Raw genomic sequence first — 23,016 nt, 5'->3', positions numbered from 1 at the left:
GAGAGAGGCATCTTGAAGGGAGTACAGAGCATTGAAATTCTACCTCTTGGGTTTTTCTACAGGCTGGGACAGTTAGATGGTATTAACAACAGGAACAGGAGGCTGGTTAACAAGACACCTTACCATAGAGAACTAGAGGGGTGGGATATAAACCCACCAAGATCCAATGGAGTTCTCATGAGGGGTGGACTATGATACTTCCCATGTTCAGAGGCTTATAACAGATATAACATCCTCTCGGGCCTTAATGGCTGTGACTGACTGGGTGATAAATCTACCTTTTATCCCCTCCCTTTAGAACCCAACTTGTTGATTGGACCCCCCTTAACAACAGTCAGTCCAGGGATAGTCCCTGACATCTTAGAGATGACCCCAGACACCATGGTCAAAGTAGTAGAGAAAGTCTTTCGGGAGGAAAACCCTCTTGATCCATTAAAGCCCGACCTCACCAATAAGCCCATTTCTGTGTCAAAAGATGTTAATTTAGAATATAATGTTCTCTCCTGGAACATCGCAGGATTGCTAGGGAAGGTCACAGACCCCCTATGGGTGCAATTTGTTACCCAATATTCCATCATTTGTCTTCAAGAGACATGGGATACAAGCTGCAACTTACCTCTGGAGGGATATAGATCATTCGCCATACCAGCAACTAGCTCAAATAGTGGCCGTGCCTCTGGAGGAATGGTTATTTACACCTCCCTATCCCAAAGAAGTAGTATAAGGGCCTTCCCCTCCGATAACAGAAATAGCCAGGCCATTATACTGGGGAAAGACGACAGCAGCTTGTGTGTGGTAAATTTCTACAATTCAAGTAATAAGAGTGAGGGATGTAGGATTCCCGAATTGCAAAACTTTATTCATCTGTGCCGTGGTCCTAACAGAATGAACCTGATTCTCGCAGGTGATTTTAAGGTACACCCCACCCTTGTGGCGATCCCATGCTAAACACCCTGGCGACCATGGGTTTCCCACTAATAGCGGGTCTGCATTTCGAGCACACAAAACAGGGAAATGCACTGAATCTCATGCTTGATGAGCATGACCTGATATATACAATGAGTATAGCACCACCACTTAAAACGCAAACGGAACCCGCGTTTAAGGGTCGAAATCATGGAACCTTCATTGATTTTATCCTAGTTTCTAGATCTATCATGACCTTTGTCATGGGTTTCCGCGTAACTCCAAGTGCACACAGTGACCACAACCCAGTTTGTGTATCACTGGGAGGGAATCTTCTAAAAAAAAAGGATGGATTTACTGGAGACAACATGATGCAACCTATTAATGGGGGTCGGCGTATCAAATGGAATCAGGTCATCCCATCCCTCTTCCTTGACAGACTCCAAAAAGAGTGCGAAGTTGATCTCAAAAGCTGTCTTAGCGATGAATCTTCAGACGCGGAGTCCTTAAAGCTTTTGAGTGTATTGCACTCAAGGTAGGAGTGATGTTGCACGCCCCAGGTGGGAAATCCTTCTCTGGAGATTCTAAATGGTTTTGCCATAACTGCTCTAAAGCAGCTGAGATTTGAAAAAGGCCCTTAGAATTACCCCTCGGGATAGACTCCTGATTAGTGTATTAAGGTTAAACTACAAGAACACCCTGGCTTAAAGGAAAATGGAGCTGAAAAATGCACTTTGGAGGGAGCTTTTAGACCCCTCGACCTTAACAAACAGCTCCAAATTTTGCTCTACCACTTATCGTTCACCTCTGTTAACACCAGTAGTGAAGGAAGTAGGGTCCAATATCACGGAGGAAGAATGGGTTTCCCATTTTTCGCAAATTGTTCAAGATACAGCTTCCCATCCAGTCCACCCAAAAGAGATGATAGGATTGGACGTTATGGTGTTCTCAGAACTGGAAATGACGGAGGGAATTAATAATCTCACAAACAAGAAAGCACCAGGGCCTGATGGTATTCCCCCGATTTATTTAAATCTAACCCTCTGTTCTGGGCTCCTATTTTAGTAGCGGTGGGAAATGCTGCAGCGAAAAAGGGTTGCCCCTCATCCTGGGGAGTGTCAACTATAGTACCCGTATTCAAGAAGGGCAATAGACCCTGCACAATCATTTATAGGCCCATCTCCCTGATTGATTCTATCGTTAAAGTTTTAGGGAGTATCATCCTGAAGAGGTTGACTACCTGGGCGGAGGAGAAAAACATTATAGCTGATATTCAGTATGGGTTCCGTACGGGGCAATCAACTATGGCTCAATGGCTAAACTTGTACCTGATTTTGGGTAAATACACACTTTCACGGCCAGGGACCATTTACATGGCCTTCATGGACCTTTCCTCGGCTTTTGACTGTGTCAACCGAGGAAAGCTGTGGCAGTCCATGGAGGCCAGGGGGGTTGAGAAATAACTGGTGAATTTCCTGAAAGATCTACATAAAGATACTAAGGCTAATGTAAGACATACAATCGACCTCAAGGTGACAAGAAACTTTAGAACTAGCCGGGGGGTCAAGCAGGGGTGTATCCTGGCACCCTTTCTTTTTAATCTTTATATAAACGATCTTGAAAGAGTACTGGTAAAGACAGGGGCTGACTATCCCTATGTGGGGCAACGAGGACTGCCCGTCCTCCTATACGCGGATGACGCAGTCCTCTTAGCTTGCACACTGAAAGGGCTTCAGACCTTGCTTGACGCCTTCCATGGGTTTATGGCCAGGCGAGACCTGACCATAAACAATTCAAAATCCTACATAATGCAGACGGGGAAAAAAACAAAAAAGCGGTATCCCTTTAAGGCTGATGGTATTAACGTACCCACATGTACAACCTTTTCTTACCTGGGTGTTCTCCTAGATCATCAGCTAATTTGGGCCCCACTCCTGACCAAGAAAAATGGAGAAGTTACCAGGGCTAACGCTGCACTTTTTGGATTTGCTGCAAGAATGGGCAATAGACCTATAGCGGCTATGCTGAAGATCTATCGTGAAAAGAGCATTTCAATAGCTAGCTATGGGAGTGAACTATGGGGACACTGTAACTTAGAGTGTCTCCAGGTAGTTGAAATCAAATTCCTGAAGCAGCTTTTGTGGGTACCCCGGGGACCTCAAACATGAGTGTGCATGAAGAGACAGGCACTCCTTTTATTAGCGATACCCTGTCCCTGCGACCCCTCATTTTTTGGCTACCGTGTTGGCTTAACAAACATCTAGGTCTTACCCATATTCTCCTTAAAGAGACCTTAAACCTAGACTGTATGTCCAAAATCCCTTGGATGAAATACCTTAAAACTAGTTTTAGTAGGGAGGGGCGCGATGATCTGTTTTTAAATCAAGAAGGCATCACCCGCAAAGATGTGGCGCCTATAAAACAATCCTTTACCACGCGAAAAATATTAGAAAGGGAGCTGTTGAAGCCTAATGTGCGTCTTCACCTGATGCACAAAACCTCGCCAGCTGTGCAACCCTATTTACTTTGGCCTTTACCTGCCCATGAGCGTTTTTTACCAACCAGGCTCAGGTTAAACATGTTTCATTTGTTATTAGCAGTTCCTAGGGGGTGTCATAAAGGGGAGGTGTTAGCAGCCTGTGGCTGTGACAACTTGTCTCCACAGGATTTGCTGCACTTCATGTTTTTATGTAAATATTATGAATTTCCAAGGGCTTTTTTTTAAAACCAGTTTTAAAAAGGCTGAATTTCGTTCCAATTCGCCCTGCATTGTTTTATTTACAACTGTTAAAACCTGATTGTATATCTCATGTGGCTGTTTTTTTTAAAAGTGCAATGAAGTATAGGAAATGTCCAGACACATAGACTAGAACTGGTACCCTTTTAATGATGCCATCCTTACCGTGCAATAATGGGACCCTAATGTAATGAATCAATTTGCCTTTTAATTCGTGTATCTTGTGCTATGTATTTTATTGAAAATCACTGAGTTTTTATTTTATGTTTATGAATTTTTATGGTTTTACATAAGAAAACCGAATAAAGTATTTTGATTGATAGTAAAACTAAACTAAATGTGCTCCAAATGTATTATCGAATCAAATATTTTTTGACCCCACCCTTTTGTTTTTTAACTCTGAGCCTACTTGACATGTCTGTGCAACCCTGATATCCCACTACAAGCCTTAATATGCTTTCCTGTTGAGTGTGTGCTAAATAGTGTGCAGATCCATTAAAAGGTGCCAGACTTAAAAGCAAATCAACTAAAGTCTTTTCAATGAAAACTGCAAAATAATTATAACATTTACAAATTTAAAACTACCTCACAATGCAGCATTCAACTTTAACATTGAAATGTTTGCATCTGACCCTCTCTGTTTTTCCTGGAAAAATGTGATTTGCCCACTCTTGCAAAGCACTGCCTATACAGCCCTCAACTTAAATAAAACCCACCATGCTTCATGTTGGTCCCAGAGACTTATTTTTACACCACATCAAAATTATGACTTTAGCCAAAAATCTTTATTTTAAGATGCCTAGAAAATAAAACCTGACACCTTAACCAGCTAATGACATTGCTCAAAAATTTGGTACACCTCGTTTGAGTTCGACTTTATTTTTTTACCTTCTTTGCAAAAAACAGTGCAGAGATGTTCATGATCATGAGCTATGCAGGCAGCTAGCTCAAACTCTTCTAAGTTTAATGAAAATGTTTCAAGCGGTTTTTAGTGTAAGTGTTTTTTCCTTGTGGGAATTAACACGTTATTAAGTACTTTTGGGTTCCCAATATCACTCACCCCCTAGTCATATTGTGAAAGGGCACAAAATGTATTAAAGATTAAAAAAGTAATTTCCTAGGGAGAATGGGAGGTAACTGGGACTACATTGGTACAATAACTATCACTATAATACAGATCTGCATGACCCATTGAGTTTTCAGACTCTGATTGCTGATGGTTTCATTTATTCCCTCTATTGTTAAGCAGGCTTCTGATTTCGATAAATAATGCTCTTGGTTAGCCACCTGAAGTCTTTCCTCCATCAGCAAGTTAAGACTACAGGGTCATATCCCTACCCTTACCTTTGGCAGGTTCTGGGAAACCATACGTTTCATGTGGGCCTTTGACTAGCAGCCACTCATGTATGGGTTCTCCCTTGCATCATCACCCTATTTACTGAGGGAACAGTTCCTCCTAAACCACATTCACATAACTTTTAATTATAAATGGATCACACCTAAGAAATCTGACATAACGTTTCCCAGTTAACTAATACGGCTTCTACCCTTTGTAGATGGCTTGACACTAAATACCACACAGGCCTACTGAAATGCACCTAATCTGGCAACCATCAGACATACATTTATAAAATGACTAATATATACTAAATTGCAGTTGGCAAAACAATATACAAGTCACTAAATTAACCTGTACTTAACCCTCTGGTAGCTTGGCCCAAAAGCATTCAGGTTTAACTATGAGGTAAAGTTTTTCTGCTTTACCTAAACAGTAATAAAGTGAAACACAATACAATACAATCACACAATAAAAGTACATTTTAATAAATTATTTAACATCAAATCGACAGAATTTCAATCAGCAGAACTGGAGCTATGATTTTGTTTTAAGTTTAAAGTGAAAATAGTGCCTAAAATATCAAAGCACCAACATCAAATATCTAGTCGCACAAGATGGGGACAGAGTCCAAAATTAAGGCTGGCCACAATAAAGTGCTGTTCGGGTCCGCAAGAAGATTGGGCCGGTCTCTCCTTATCATCGGACATAGAAGAATTCTTGAAGAAAATTTTCTGAGAAAGTAAAGTTTAGTGAGGAAAGGAAAGGAAGCTGGAGGTGTCCAAGGATAAGGTGTCATTGTCGGTGAGCCGCTGGACGAAGTCACGGTGAAGATTTCAATGTAGTCTCTTCTTGGAAGTCGAGAATCTCTAGTGGTCTGAAGTCACAGATTGTAGCTGACAAGGGCTACACAAGGCTGCATACCCCTTCTACACGGAGCCGCTGAAGAGGATTTGCTGCTGAAGAGAATAGAGTAGCGGGAACTGCCACTACGTCAGACTAACCAGCATTGCACATTGGGCGGATCGGCGAGCAAGTTGGTCCCAGCCTCCTCTCGGTTGTCAGAGCACTAGGTTTTGAATTGGGTTATCATAGCACCTTCAGCACCACTTCCAAGGGTCCAGGATGGAGGAGTGCCACTTGGAGAGCCAGGCCTCACTCAGGCTGTGTCCAGGTGCGTGGTCAAGCTGGTTGCAGCCTTTTCTGTCTTGGAGGCTCTGATCAGGCGGCCAGCCAAGTAGCCATTGGAGTCACTCTGGAAGTCAGGATTTCAAGCAGAAAAGCAGGTCCCACCCAGCAGTGCAGTCCACTGAGGGCACAGGGCAGGCTCCAGGGAGCAGGGAAGTCCTCCTGGAGTAGTAGTAGTCCTCTGAAGTACACAGCAGGCCCCAGGCAGTGGGGCAGTCCTCTGACTGTCCTTCCCTTCTGCATGTGCAGTAGTAAACTGAAGAGTGGGTCAGAGAGCCCTATTTTTATACCTGGCGCCCAGTTTGATATGAAAAAAACTTCTGTAGTGTTCCCCCTACAGAAGTGTCTGGAATGTCCTGCCTCTTGCTCTGGTACCAGTCTGCCTGCAGACACAATAGGCTAGTGTAAATTGTTTTGTGTTTGAGTTGAGGCAGTGTCTTTGAAGTGCAATTAAGGCTGTGCATAGCTCCATCCCCCATCCTGCATTGGATAGCCCATCCTGCCACCACCTAGTCTCTTTATTATCTGTCTGTCTGGAAGAAACATATTATGGCTAACCACGCCAAGACATGTGACCCAAGAAACACCCTGCAGGCATCAAATGATTGCAATAAAGAATGGCAAAATTCAAAAAGTGGCAGTTTCAGAACTGTGACTTAAAACCCAACTTTACCATTAAAAGGATTTTAAATTATATTTTCTTAGGTACCAACTATGACATGTCTTACTGCTCCCAAACAAATGTTATCTTGTATTAAATGTAATAAGGTAACACAATGTTATCCTATGGGAGGGGTAGTCCTCGCAGTAAAGAAAAATTTATTTGTGAGTTTTTGACTACCAGGACATGTCAAACTTAGAAGTACATGTCCAGCTTTCTAAATATAGTGTGCCCTATGACCTGTTTAAGTCCTACCCTAGGGGTGAAATAAAGGTATTAAAAATAGAGTTTTAGGCTTGGCAAAAGGTTTATTTTGTCAAGGCGATTTGGCAATTTTAAACTACATACAAGCTGCAATGGCAGGCCTGAGACATGTTTTAAGAGCATTTATTGTGCATAAGTTCTGCAGGCCCACTGGTAGCATTTAATTTACCAGCCTTGGGTATAAGTTATACCAACTTACTAGGGACATATTAGTAAATTAAATATACCAATCAGGTGTGATCAATGTTATCCCGATTTACGGAGTCTACACAAGTACTTTAGCACTGGTTAGCAGTGGTTAAGTGCATAGAGTTCTAGGGCCAATAAAAACAAATACAGCAAAAATAGGATAGGAATAAGCAAAATGTTTAGAAGAAGTTCACCCTAAGGCTGACAGGTCTAACATTACTGTACTGAGTATATGCTTTCAACAAGTAACCATCCAGCATACTTTCATAAAATACAAATGTATACTGAATTACAGTTGGTAAAGAAAAATAGTATTTCTCATCAGAGATCCTAACAAGGATTATTGTAGTGCATATCTTCTATCCCCAAGGTTAGTTTGGGTGAATAGCAAAAATCAAAACCCTTGCCTACGATGTTAATCTGTGACATTCAGTCTAACAAAATACCTGCCTATGGGTTTTAGCACTGTGTAATAACAATACATCCTTAAAAGCCTTACACATGTTTTTCGCAATACGTCGGTCAGGCTTACTGGCTTAGTCATAACGTTTCACAATAAACTGGTCAAACCTATCAAATCTGGCATGACTTTTCCCAATGAACTAATGAAGTTGTTGCCCTTTACCTTTTGCTTTACACCTTACCCAATACCAGTGTATGCACGTGGGCATAAACTAGCAACCATCAAGCATACAGTTTTGACATTACAACAATGTAGAAAATTACAAATTGCAAAACAATATGCAACCCCTCTCAACAGCACCTAACAAGAATCATCACGTTGAAAATCCCAAGGTTTGTCAGAATTGAAAGCCAAAACCCATGCCTACTATGGTAATCCACAAGATGAAATGTAAAACTATAGTTGTCTATAGCTTGTAAAACAATTTGATAGCAACCAATAATTAAAAACTTACTGGCTTTAACAAATGTTTTCAAAGTTAAGCTAGACCAACTGCCTCTGTCATAACAGTTCCTAATAAGCTGACTAGACCTATGGCAATGGACATACTGTTTCTGAGTGCACAAATCAGTCCTATTGCTTGTCACCATAAACAATTTAGGCCTACAGTTTTGAGTGTAAGCATTTCCCCAAGGCAACCATGAGATAAATAGGTATTCAATTGGAAAAGTTTACAAAATTACAGTTGGCTAAGCAACATACCATCTACCCTAAGAGGGCCAAACAAGAATTCTCACAGAGCAAATATTTTATATCCACGGTTTGTCCCTCGCCGTGACAAACACCAAGACCATTGCTTATTAAGTTAATCTGTGAGATTCTATGCATCAAAATACCTACCTGTAAACTTCCATACAGAGTTATACCAATCCACCCTTAAATGCCTATTGGCTTTAACATATGCCTCTCACAATACATATGTCAGGCCTAGTGCCTTTATCATAACATTACAAAAGAAACAGATCAGACCTTTAGTCATAATCATTAGATTGCCACAATAGCCAACTCAGTACTACTCTTTCGAGTTTAAGCTGTGCAACAAGCCAGAACGTGCAGTACAAGCAATCTTTCTAGTGGAAGCGCACAAATTCAGCCCAATCAGTTCCTGTACTCAGAGGAACCAACATGTTTGTGGAAGCCTCTCTCTCAGTAGTACTCTGAAAACTGTTTTTTATTGATCATATAATGTCAGACAACAATTGCACTGTGAACTAAGGTTTATAAATTCATGTAGATTATTGTAGCCCTGCTATATCTTAAGCACAGAATTTCACTCTGAAGTCTGAAGCTAATGATCGAAGGGGGGGTATTGGACTGCAATGCAATCCTCATGACAGCCCTCATCCCACCTGTGCTGCTGCCAAAGAAAAACATTGTAAATTATGTAAGACAGTTGAACAGTGTTGGAGCAAAAATCAGTTCACAAATGTAAAGTATCTTGGTTTACCATCAAAGGGGCTAATTGCCACTCTGTTTGTCTGCTTCTGGTCATATGGATCTTTGCTGTTGTTTTAGAGAAGAAGAAAGCAACACATAAGATAAATTATCATCATGATCATTAGTCTAAAAGTAGTCAATAAAGAGAGTTGTTATAAGTTTATAGGGTTTTATTAATCAAAATCTTTTAATAGATCATCTTTATTGCAAATCACAAGTATTTTCAGATAATCTCATTAGTTAATATATGACAGAAATATAAAATCCATATTAGTTATTCACATTTTATAAGAAATGCATTAAAGCACAGTCCATAAAGGAAAGCGTCCCTATCCTAAGAATTGAGTGAAAAGGGATTTAGTCAGAACCCATACAGAGTTCCAGTCCAAGACAGTGAGAGAAAATCATAAAGCTCAACAAGATCAAAATATCAAAGCAGAACTTCCCATAAAGAGAAGTTCGAGAAACTCAGTAGAGTCTCCAAGCAATGTGACATATAGTCCAGGTGTGGATTCTCAATAGCAAACAGTGGTAACCTACTATGGAAAGACAAGCTATTATAGACATCATATTTAGAGATGCTTTGCAACATGTTACTTTTCTTATCTCCTGACGACCAATCAGTGTCTAATGATCTCCTAGGACCAGGATCACACCTTATCTTCTCACACAAATACAATAGTCCACAGACAGCAATAATATGATTGCATTTGCAACTAAATCATTATGATTGTGTGCTCACGTGGAGGTTGCCATAATTCAGGCCTTCTTTCCTACGTAATCACTATTTTTTAATCATCTAATATTACGTTTCTAAACAATAATCTATGTAGAAGTGAAAATATCTGTATTAATGAAAAAGAAAGCATTGATTGAGACAAACTAGTAGGTTAGGAAGTCAGGTTCACTTTTTAAACTCTGCATTTCAATGTGTGAACTCTTTGTTACCCCATTAAACCGGTAAAAATGAATCATCTGTCCACATTGGTCTTTGTGTATATAGAAACAGTTTAAGAAAATACTATATAAGTAATGTCTTAATTATTATTAAAGAGCATGTGCATAGAAAGGCCACGAATCAAATGTTTTATCCGTATTTAGCATTTTCTATTTAAGCTTGTTTTTCAAACAGTGTTGATTTAGCCATTTGAGGCCTAGAATAAATAAATAGGATAACAGTTTTATGCATTCTAAATACATTATGTTCAACAAAGCTTGTTTAGTGTGCTATAAACAGTGTTATTTTCTTGTTAATGTTTGAAATCTCTTTTTCAATCCCTTAAAAGGTAGTTATATTAACCATCACGTTTTCGTAATAAAGGAATCTTTAAATTTCTCTCTCATTCTCAGTTAAGTCTTTGCTCTTACTTTTAAAGCTCTCATATTATTTTGCCTTTCTGTATTCATCACAAATACGATCATGTAATGCTAAACCCCTTTCCATTCAGTCTGTCTCTTTCTCTGAACTTTTTTCTTTTGAAGCAAAATCTACAAAATTTTTTCGGTGCATACAAGGTCAGTATGCAAATCCTACAATTATATTGGCACAAATAGTGCCCTAATAATTCTTTTTCCAGCTGTTGTGAACCAATTTTCATTAACAGAAAACCCTTTGACAAAATGTTCTTGTTAGACTTGGCATCTTTTGGCATTTTTTCCCTGAGGTTTTGCTTTCCGACTGGCGTAACGTTTCTGCGCACTTTTCTCACTACTGATCAGTGGTAAAGTGCAGGCGCTCTTTGTGTCAATTGTGTTAAGGATTGATGTTTCCATGATTGGATATTTGATTTACTTTACTAGTCCCTAGTAGAGTGCACTGAGTGCGCCTGGGCCTGTAAATCAAATGCTACTCGTGGGCCTGCAGCATTGATTGTGTCACCCACGTGAGTAGCTCTGAAAAGGTACCTCAGACCTGCCATTGCAGAGCTGAGTGCAGTTTGTAACTGCCATGTCGACTTGGCCAGTGCACACACTTGCCAGTCCCTAACCTTCCCTTTTCCTAGATGTCAGGCACCCCTAAGGTAGGACAAGGTACCCCTGGGGGCAGACTACAGCATATGTGAAAGGTAGGACATGCCCGGGTGTGTGTGGCATGTCCTGATAGTGAATAACAGCCAATTTTGTGTTTCACTATTGCAAGGCTATCTGTTCTCATAGGCCAGAATGGGCAGTTTGTTTATAACATCTTATAATCCTAAACTGATCCAGGGAACAAGGTAGAAATTAAAGTGTAGTATGCCTGAACTCAGAATGGTAAAATACATCTTTTAGTGAAGATTATTTTTACAGTCTGTGTTTGGAAATACCACTTTTAGAAAGTAAATATTTTCTTGCTCAGTCATCCTGTGTGCCTCTGCTGGAATGTGGATTGCCTGTCTGGGTTTTGGATGACAGAAGGCTAGGGAGCAGGAGGGCTCCAGATAGTTTAGGTAGGGTCAGGAAAGGGCTGAATAGACCTGGGCTGCAATGGGGGAAGGGGGAGGAGATTTCCTTGCACCTCAAAGGGCCTGGTCTGCCACTGACAATGCCATCTCCACCTCCTGCCAGGAATTCACACCAGAGAAGGCAGAACTGGTTCTGGCTGGGCACAGACACCCTCTGTCTAGAGGATCAAATGATTTTTGGGTACAAATACTGGGGCCCAGACCCTTAAACTTTAGAACTCATGTGTATCAAGAAGACTACCAAGAAGAAGAGCTGGAGAAGCTGTGAGGGGGAACTACCACTTTGCTGTATGCTTTGCTGGGCTGACCTCCAGTGGCTGCTTCTGTCTTGTGCAGTGAAAGGCCTGGACTGGACTTTCTGCAATCTATTTTGTGAGTCTCTCCAAGGGTTTGAAGTAGAGCTTGCCCCCTGTTCACGAAGTCTCAGGAACAGCAAAGACTTCAGGCTCTTTGGGCCGCAGCACTGGGGACTGTGTATTTTGTGCTATATCAGAGGAAAAGCAACTCAACCACGTCTACGCCGCAGCTGCTGACTCCGTGTCCTGAAGGAACCTCAGACGGCAATGCTGCACCGCAACCTTAGTTTCACCGACAATGCCTGTCGATGTCACCACCGAGCTGCTGCTTGCACTGCGACCTGTGGGCACCGCACTCCGCATTGCCTCACTTCACGCCGAAGCCTTGGCATTACAGAGAGCACCGCCGCAATGCTGCACTGCGACCTTGGTCAGCCCGAAGATGCCTGGTGATGCCGCCACGAGCCACTGCTCGCACCACAACCTGTGGGCACCACACTCCACACCGCCTTGCTTCTCGAGGACGCCTTGACTTCCATGACGCCGTTGCTCCATGCCAAAATCGATGCCGCTGCTTGAACCGTGGTACGAGGGCACCACTTGTAAGTCACAAGAAGCACCGCCCTCATCCTGCTCTGCAGTCTTGGCCCACCGACGCCGGCACCATCGACTCCTGCTAATCAGCCAACAACAGCGCTAAAGCAACGATGATGATGCTGCTTGCACCGTGACCTGTTAGCACTGTGACAAGCACTGCCTTCATCTTTCACGGCGGCCCAAGTCTCACCGACTGCGCTATCCGATGGTGCTACCAAGCCGTTGCTTGCACCGTGACCTGGGGGCACCTCACGCTGCACCTGCTGTACTTCGCACCGCAGCACCCGATGCCTGCCGACGCCAGTGCTCCTGATTCCATCAGAGAGGAGCTCGACTTGCAATGCGAGTGACTTCGAGGACCTCATCGCCCTGCATTTCTCACTGGTACTGTTTGTGGGTCTTCCCGACACCGTAGCTGGCCTACCACCCCGCGACCAGCCATAACTGTTGGATTTGTTGTTCATGACTCTGTAGTAGCCCCGGATGAAGCTATTGACATCAAGGGACTTTGTTTGAACCTTATTTTGATAACTACATACTTTTTTTACATATAGTATTGTGGATTTTTGTCGTTTTTGGTCTTGTTTTATTTGCATAAAAATATTGGCTATTTTTCTAAACTGGTGTGGTTTCCTTTTGTAGTGCGTACACTGTATTACTGTGGGTTATGTGTGAATGCTTTACAACCTGCCTCTAAGATATGCCTGACTGCTCATGCCACGCTACCAAGGGGGTGAGCAGTGGTTATTTTAGGAGTGTAACTCCCTTATCCTGACTAGAGTGGAGATTTTTGCCTGGCTTTGGCCCTTGCCCTAGCCTACCAGAAATCCCATTTCTAACAGTTCTTAAACACTAGGTGTCTCTAATGGTTCTAATTCAGGTTTCAGGTCGGAAATGTAATTTGTGAATTCTATTTTTTTTTACACTCATCAGGCATTTATGTGCAGCAATGCTGACCTTTTAGTATCTTGCAGACTCTCCCTTTCTCTGAAAGTAAATTGTCTAGTGCTGGGCGATTTTGTAAAACCATGGATCTAATCACCCCTAATTCTGTATTAACAACCAATAACGCTCCAGAAGTACTGGTTGCCAATTTGTCAACAACTGTTGAAAGCTTTCACATTTTCTCATCAGTTAAAAAGACTCCTACTGGTGGCATGATTGTGCCAACAATGTCTCCAACCAGTTGTGTTCCATCATCTATACTACGTGTCTGTCTATGTGATGGGTATATTATCATAAGGACAACTTATTCTATGCCCACCGGGAACAGGGTCAGTAATGTTTATGCAAACAGTGTCCACCGTGGGGCTCTTTTCAGAAAAATTATAAGCAACCCTCTCCCATCTGTTTGGAGAAGCCCCCATTTAATGTTTTATTCATAAACAGCAAGTGGTACCTACACACTTTGGTAGTCTTTCATACAAACATGAGTGCAATAAATCGATCAAAAATTGCTGACAATGGTTTCTGTGGTCATTTCTGTATTATTTTCAAAAAGATAATGCAGATAATATAGTAAACAACATAAGTGCAGGTGACATAGTGCTAAATTTTGAGAAATAAACACAAAATATACATATAAGAAGCAAGATGTAAAGGTTCACTGGGTCTATGCATTTACAGGGAAAGGCACATGTGTATATTCTATCATAACATATGAAACAATTGCTGATCAAAGCAAATAAGTAAAAACAGTGTCGACTTTTCAACCCCTATTGAATCTCTGAGTCTCCTCAGGACAATAATCCTCTGATCATAACTAGGAAGCAACTATACACTGGCCCAAGTATTGTCTAGTCTAGGGAATCAGGTAAATGTTTAGCTTTTATCTACCCGGGTAAATCATACTTGTTGGTAGTAATTCTAATGTCACCACCAAATCCGTTGGGCCTGTCTCAATCTGCCTGTGCGTGGTTCCGCACTCTTAGGTCCTGGTTTCATGGACCCTGGCCGAGCGTCTTTGAAGATCGATTAGAATAAATCAGAACGCGATGTATCAAACTCCATCTCTACTGCTTGTTGGAGAACAACTGTTAGGCCTGAAAAGAGTCCCATGGTGGACACTGTTTGTATATGTCTATTGGATGGTGTCATGGTTAATGCAGCTATACTATATACATGATACATTTTAAGAAACAGCAAAGCTAAGTAGCAAATACTCCCTCAAACAGCTGGCAATTGAAAATAAGCATCTTGTCCACAAAGACAATAAACTCCAGGAATGACTGTTTCTTCTCCTTGAAAAATTTGCTATGTACCTCCCATAATTTAAAATGTGTGTTCACAGATACTAATTTCTACATATTTACTTCTACATTGCATTCCTTTTTTGTAAACTCATATTTTCCATTTTTATCTTCTGTCTAATTTCAATTTTGAATAGAAGATTTTCTTTTTAAATACATTTTCCCCATTCTTTCAAACATTTATAAAAACATCTTCTTCTCTGTTTTTACTGTGTGAAATGTTGGTGTTTCTTCCTTGTAATGCCATGATGAATACCTTTTCTAGGGGTCTCATTAAGCAAGTCAAATTATATTTGTTTGACTTGGATTCAAGCTAGCCTGGCTGAAGAAGGGTGACATACCCTGAAACTGGTCCCAGGATGCTTGTTTCCAGGCCAGGGAGGACCTGGCATGGCAGTTCGGTCTTGACTGTTCCCATGGGGCACAGGGTCAAGACTGATTTACATATGGCTGGGTCCAAACTGGGGTGGCATAGTGGGCAAAAGAATTATGGATTTAACCCGGATCTTTTGATTGGGGGGAGAATGTTTGCATTGTCCGCATTCCGTTTATCACTTGCTAGCTGTAACACCTTTTGACCTATGTGGGATGGGTATGCCCAGACATGGGTCCCTTGATCACCGTGCCACTGGATTCAAGCTAGCCTGGTGAAGAAGGGTGACATACACATATTTGTCTGAAATCAGATTGTTAAGCAAAAAAGGCAGCAATAATTCACAATTATTTTCAGATTGTATTAAAGCAGTTTCCTGAAAGTAAATGTTTTCCTTTGCAGTTACTTTCTTTGAACAGTCTCTTTTCTCAAAGCAATTAGTTACTTCAGTCGTTATACTATGATCTTGTTATGGTCATCACTAAACCCAACTTTGTCTTCTTCTAATTATGTTATCCCCAATCTTCTTCAGCACCCTTAGGTCTTTAAAATAAAAAATATATTCCGTTTTTTGTACATTCTCAGTTGATAAAGTCATTTAGAAATCTTTTCAAACAGCTTTTTACCCAAATGTATTTTCAATATGATGTCATGGGGTTCAAACAGTTCTGGTCTCACAGGAGGCGAGTTTTCCACTGGTTCATTTAACACTTGATTAGTGTAATAGGTACATTTAAGTGCAGAAAAATGCAGACAAGGCCATCTTCCTTTTTTCAACCTTTTTGGTTTTTGCTGATTTTCTTCTGTGTCACTTATACTGCTTGACACAGTTTCTTCAGCAATTATGGTGGAATGTGATCAACTGACAACCTTCATCTTAATTTCCTTTGCCAATAATGCTGTGCCATTCAGCAGTGCTGGTGTCTCTTCTTGTTAGAGTACTTGTTTCTTCACCCAGATCATTTGCTTGTATTGGTGTTATCACAACTGTTCTCCTGGGTTGAGATCTGGTCTCTTCTTCTTCAGAGACTTCAATGGCACTTTAAGAAATTGCAGGAACCTGAATTGGTGCAACTATGTGTCCTTCTTTATCTATTTCTCTCTTGTTGTTGTGCCTCTTGCCATATTGCTCCTTGCAGTTGTCCAACTCGTGACGGTTCTGTCACTAGTGCTCTTCATTCTGGCTCCTAAAACATTATTTCTTCATATGGATTTCTTACTTTCTGGGTATGCAGCTCATGCACCCAGTTTGGTATTTTGGCACACTTAACAGCAGTATTTGTGATGTAGATCACCTGGTAGAGGCCTTTCCACCTCAGTTCCAGGCAAAACCTCCGAACATGCATCTTGACCAACACTCCGTCACCAGGACTTAGTTTGTGGCTCTTTTTTTATGTACATTTAAGATGACAGCTATAGCCTGGTGGGAGCCAAAATGCACCACATCAGCCACTCCGTTCCCGTAGTCGATTATCATATCTATGATATTCAAAGGTGAATTTACCAGTACAGCAGGCTGTCTCATTGCATGCCCCATAACACTTTTATGAGGGGACAACCTAGTCTTCCTGTCAGGAATGTTTTGGAGACTCTTTTTTTTAATTTATAAAAAAAAATTATTGGTCACAGAGTAAACAATAACAATTCATACAGGATAAACGTATCGGAAAAAAGTCCAAATAGTCACAATTATAATTAACAAATTCATACATGGATTGGCAAAAATTCCAAAAATAATTAAAAGACTGACTAAGATTGGATTATATAACATTACAGGGATATAAACATATAAAGACCATTGAAACATCCAATCAATCATTGACATAAAAAAATCCTGTCTAAAATTTTCCAGATCTTATAACATTTTTGGAGAGAAGAGAGACCCCTTGATTTAGCCAAAGTGCACTCCAATTCAAATATTTGATAACTAATGCTACGCCACTCTGAGTCAATAGGAGGACTCACTGAGATCTACACCCTAGCAATTCAGAGGTCGGATGCTAAAATAATTGTAATCCATTTTTGAGAGACCCCCACAAATTCATACTTAATACCCAACATTTTCTCCTTAACCACATGGCTGCTGCCATGATTTTTCCCGTATGCTGGAAATTGCTCTTTTGCTTCACTTATGACGAGCTCAGCTCGTCATCAGCACATGACACCCGTGGGTGATGACGAGCTGAGCTCGTCATCAGCAGCGAAAGGGTTAATAGATAAATTTACAGGCGAGCCCAAGATTAGTGACATATAATTTGTCACCCCTTCCCAGAATTTTTGCAAACAGGAGCAGAGTACAAACATGTGTAGGACATCAGCCGCAAAGAGATTGCTTTTAGGACATCCAGTTCTAGCGGTTCTACCTGTTGGAGCAGTTACTCCCCACTTTACTATGACATCTGGGGTATAGTATGAAAGTCACAGCTTGCCCCATTGTTATAACTTAAGGTTAACAGAGCGTACAGAATGATCTAGCAGGTCTAAGACCATCTGAATTTCTTCCACTGATCCTCTAGATGATAAAAGTCTGCTCCATTTTGATGCCAATAACGGAGTGTCTTCCACAACAGACTGCAGAAATACTTGATACATCATGCTTGTAGTGGGTTTGATGCCAGCATTAAAATAGTATGAAGAAAGATCGGACCTATCGATGTTCTGTGCTTGCTCGATGCTCGTCCGCATATTATCCCTAGTTGAAGATATTTGAAGAAAGAATGGAGGGGTAATGAAAAATGTCCTAACTAACGTACAGGAAAGTTTCAATTCTATTAAGGAGGCAGAGACGAGGATTAGGCTGTCACTTTCTCCCTATATTGTACTCCATCAGCCATTAAAGGTATCAACATTCTCAAACAAACTACATTTGCCATGAGCATCAGGGAAAATGGAAACAAAAAATGTCCCGGTCACTGTCCAATCCCAGGCCAGGGCTCCTCATATCTTCCTCTGCTGGCACTCTATCCTCCTCTTTCTTCGCTGCTCCAGCAGCATACAGATGAGTGTTTTTCCTTTACCTTTTCTGACTGACTTTATATTGTTGGCGATTTAATTGTTGGAATGTACAGGGTCGCGCAGTTTAGCGTACTGATGTTTTCTCCCCTGGGGGGGTTGAGGCAGTGACTCTGTGCGTGTACCGCGGGAGGCGTTCTCCGCTCCTTTCGCGGTTGTTGTCTCTCAGGCTCTGTGCGCGGGCGGCCTCCCGCCACTGGGGGACCGCGCGTCCTTTGCTGCCGCTCTGAGGAGCTCTACCCCAGCCGGGCGTGAATCGCTGAGTTCCGCTTTGTGCTCGCTTCGGGAGAAGCGGCTCAACTGACTCGCGCACCACGGAGGAGGACTTGTGTGATTATCTTTTGTATTTTGGCAGCGCTAAGGCTACGATAATATTTTCAGAGCCCCTGCCTGGAGTCTGAACACCCGCGCGGCGAGTAAGCTAATTAGTGCAATTTTGGGACCGGCCCAGGCAGGCTTCCTTTCAGTGCCTCATAGCAGAGGCTGTTGGGTCCCAGTATCCTTATTACTAACCCCGCTGCGGTGGGAAGAGATATATTTAAGGGCTCTGCCCTGTTATAACCCCTAATTAACTTGGCTTATTGCTGTTGCGAAGAGGCGCTATGGAATATGAGGAATATTATGAGGAGGAGGAAGATCAGCAGGTCATGTACGTGCCGGTAGATGACCATTTCTGCCAAGTTATGGACTCCTCCATTTTGAAGGCCATGACGCGGGTGGTTGTGCCCCTGGAGAAGAAGATAGATCAGCTTCAGGCACAGTGCCAACCCCTCGGGCAGGGGGCAGACCTTTCGGGGCAAACGGACCCCCTACCTCCAGGCCAACCATCGACGAGTACCACAGATCCCAAGAGAAAGCGCTCTGGCTGCTGGAGTACAATAAAGGGAGAAAGTGACAGCCTAATCGGAATCCTCTGCTCCTGACATAGAATCCAAAAGCATCTTGTAGATTGGAAAAGGCTCTAAAGCCATCTGGGTCAAATAATCGACCCATTATTGTAATTCCACAATCTGCCCAGACTCTACAAGTTGAGTCCCGAGAAAAAAGGGGAAAAGCATGGAGTCCCATATGGGAGTGTCTTTGTTAATAAAATCAATATAGTATTTCTTACAGATCCCCTTCCAAATGGAGATCATATCTTAAAGTATCTTAAAGTGTACCCTTTTATAGTAGTTAAGATAATTCAATTGATAAAAAAATAGACTAGCATCTGCACTAAGAGCAAGCTGGTAGCAGAATGATGAAGAGTCCGGCTCCACATAAATCAATAAACAGCACAATCATCCAGTGAAAGCGGCCCAAAAATAAAGCTTAATATCTCGAAGAGAGAGCCCTCCTCTCTTATAGGAAGATTTCAAAAGTCGGATAGCATGCCTTGTCCGCCTGAAACCCCAAATAAAGCTACCAATCGCACCTTCCAGTCTCTTGAGGAAAGATTCAAAATCCCTCAGTGGAATTGCCCTTAAAAAATAAAGAAATGTTGGAAGAATATTCATTTTAGTAATATTTATTCATCCTAATATAGTAAGTGGTAGCTTGCTCTATGATTTATATTTAGCGCTAGTTGCAGCTAATAGAGGTTCGAAGTTTGATTTAACTATATTAGAAACCACAGAGCAAAGCCTAACACCTTAGATAAACCACTTAAGTGGTGGTCCCTAGAAATGCAGCTTTAGGAATACAATTCTGAAGAACCTGAGTGTTAGATAGATTCAAATTATAGCCAGGGAGGTGGCCAAATATACGTGCTTTAAGACCAATCTGAGTAATTGCTACAGCTGGAACAGAACATTGCCACATTGTCAGCATATGCATTTCATTTCAATAGTTGGCCTTCAAGAGCCCATGGTTGGATATCTGTATTCCTCAAGAGGGACTGTAGATAGGGTTCCCTATACGAAGCAAAAAGAAGGGGGAGAGTGGACACCCCTGCCTTGTCCCATGATAAATCCCCAAAAATCCAGAGTAGCTTCCAGCGTGTGCCACCCTAGCGCATGGAGTCTTACAAAGCCCCTGAATCATTTTAATAAAATCTTCCACTATACCGAAAGCAGACAACGTGGCCCATAGGCATTCCCATGCAACATGATTGGATGCCCTCTCGGCATCGAGTAGTATCATGCCTATGTTCATATTGCACTTCTCAGCGATGTCAAATGCTGCATTTGCTGTATTGATATGAGCAATAGTATCTTTCACTGGGACAAATCTGTGTTGCTGTGGGGATACTGAAGCTGGGAATACTGAAGTGAAGCGAGAGGCCAAGATTTTAGCGAACCATTTAGCATCAGTATCAATGAGTGAAATGGGCCTATATGATCCCAGCTGCTCTGCGGGTTTTGCCTTTTTTTAAACAACCACAATATTAGTTATGTGTCAGCTTGCTAGAACTGGCCCTCCTGCCTGAATAAATTGAAAAACAAAGGCAAATTCCAAGCTCAATATATTTCTGAATATCTTATAAAAACTCTGTGGGTAATAAGTCTTCCCCTGCCACCTTACATGACTGCAGGGCCATTAATGCAGCATCAATTTCCAGCCTTGAAATGTCTGACTGCAGGTCCTGTACCTGGTTCTCTGCAAGAGACGGGAGATTGCAATGTTGAATATATTCTATACCTTTATATTGATCGAACTCTTGTGACTGGCTGTATAGCTTTTCATAAAACAGAGAGAATTGCTCCAGGATGAGTGTAGCATTTGTATAGAGCTTCTCATCTAGTCCTGTGATGGACTGAATTTTACCCTTATTTTGTTTTTCTGTAATTTGAGATGCTAATACCCTGCCAACCTTTTCACCATATTCATACTGAAGACTCATATATTTTACAAACCAAGCAGCTATCTGCTCCCTCGGTCGACGTCCATCATGGGCCTGCATATCTAGAAGTTGAGTAAATATTTAACATGCATCAGTAGCACCCTGTGAAATTTTAAGTGCGTGAAGCAATTCGAGGTGGTTGACTTTGTGATATAGAGAATTAACTTCTTTTGTGGTGGCTCTATTTTGTTTGACTATGTATTGAAGCGTGATAACACAGACATATGCCTTCATAGTGCCCCATATTAATGAGGGTGAAGCTGACCCTCTATTAGGAGTAAAAAAATTCCCTATGAGAACTCAAGATAAGATTAATGTATTCGCTATCAGTCAATAAATGAAGAGGGAAAGTACTTCTAGGAGTATTAGGCCCATCACATTTTAAATCCAGGGAGAATTGGAAGTAGATTGGATTGTGATCTGTGACTACCCTAGGACATACTGACATTTCCATAGTTTCAAGCTAAATACGCTTAATAAAGACCATGTCTATTCTTGAGTAATGCTTATAATGGTGGGAATAATATGTATTACCACGATCTGTTGGATATAAAGTCCGGCAGGCATTGCAAATGCCATATCATTTGATTAAACCACTCAGGGAAGTCCTAGTTCTAGGTTTGCGAACCGTGGCCCTCCGGTTAGTGGAGTCTATACCGTAATTCATTACATATTTGAAGTCCCCTATTAAAATCAGTTCCCCTGCCCAGGTCAATAATTCTAGGGAAAGTCTTTCAAATATTTCTGGGTCATCAGTATTTGGTCGGTCGACAACACAAAATACAAATTTAACAGAATATAAAAACAACTGTACTAAAACCCATCTCCCCCTAGTGTCAGCCGCAGTCTTTATTAACTGGCCCTGAAATTTTTTAGAGGAGAGCTCCTACACCCTCTGAATTAATGTAGTCTGTGTTGTACAGGAAACTGTATTGTACCCTAGGTCCTTAAGTAGGGCCTTGTCTTTGTATGCCAAGTAAATCTCTCAAGGCCACCAAATGGGGTTTATAATATCCGAGCTCTTCCTGTACCAATTGCCACTTGGACCTTGCATTTTTCTCTGACACATTCTAACACAAACATTTAATCTTAGCCATCTAAAGAAAAAGAAAAAAATCAGAATTTGCATGTTTGGATATTGCAATGTGAACTTTACATATCAATTTAAAGACATAGTATAAATCCTATTTGAACTTGCGCTAGTGTGACCAATTTCTCCCACACCCCCTGTTGTGCTCAATTTTAGATTCCGAATGAATTTCCTGATTCATGCCCTTATATAGGTAGAATTCACATTGCCCATATATAGGCATAGAAACCCAGTCCTTATTGAGACATAGCCCATGCTGTCCAAATACAGGCATGGCTACTTCCATCAGTTCATCTACGACACAACGATTTCTTGGAAAACCAGACTCTTAAGCCGTTAGGGACTTCCCCTTGCTTGAATATTGATTTCTCCAAGAACTCATTATTATGCATGAACATCTATTCCTTAGGGGTTCATTCATGACGCTCATATGCCTGACTTTACATCAAAGCTGGCCTTCCTAACCACCTTTAAGGTATAAATATACCTTCACTTTCTATGACAAAGCACAATGTGGTTCGTGCAGTTTGACTACCTACTTGCACGACGCAGCTCGCTAAAGCAAGTGCCGAAGGAAGCCAACTCTCTAGCTGAAGCAGTGATCAGAAGCTGTCATCCTCCTGTTGAGAATCCAGCGCCAGTGTTTCTGAATCCCCTTGCGGGGTGTTGGGAAATCGAGCCGTGAAAGAGATACTAACCTCTCTCATTCTAAGGTATAGAGCTGATCAGAACCTAGAGAAATCTTTGGCAATTCCTGGCAGAACTAAACCTATTATAAAGACAAACACCTACTTCTTCCCTCGTACTAGACCTATGTTAGGTACACTGGGGTAGGCATACTTTAGAAGCACCAGTTAAATATTTTAGCTTGTGCTATTTATGTATGTATTTTTACATGTCATAGCAACAGACAAGGCCATCGTTTTTTCCGGTCCTCGGAAGCTTGTTTCCGG

This window comes from Lissotriton vulgaris, chromosome 12, assembly GCF_964263255.1.
Source record: "Lissotriton vulgaris chromosome 12, aLisVul1.2, whole genome shotgun sequence".
NCBI classification, from domain to species: domain Eukaryota; kingdom Metazoa; phylum Chordata; class Amphibia; order Caudata; family Salamandridae; genus Lissotriton; species Lissotriton vulgaris.
This window is presented reverse-complemented; position numbering follows the sequence as displayed.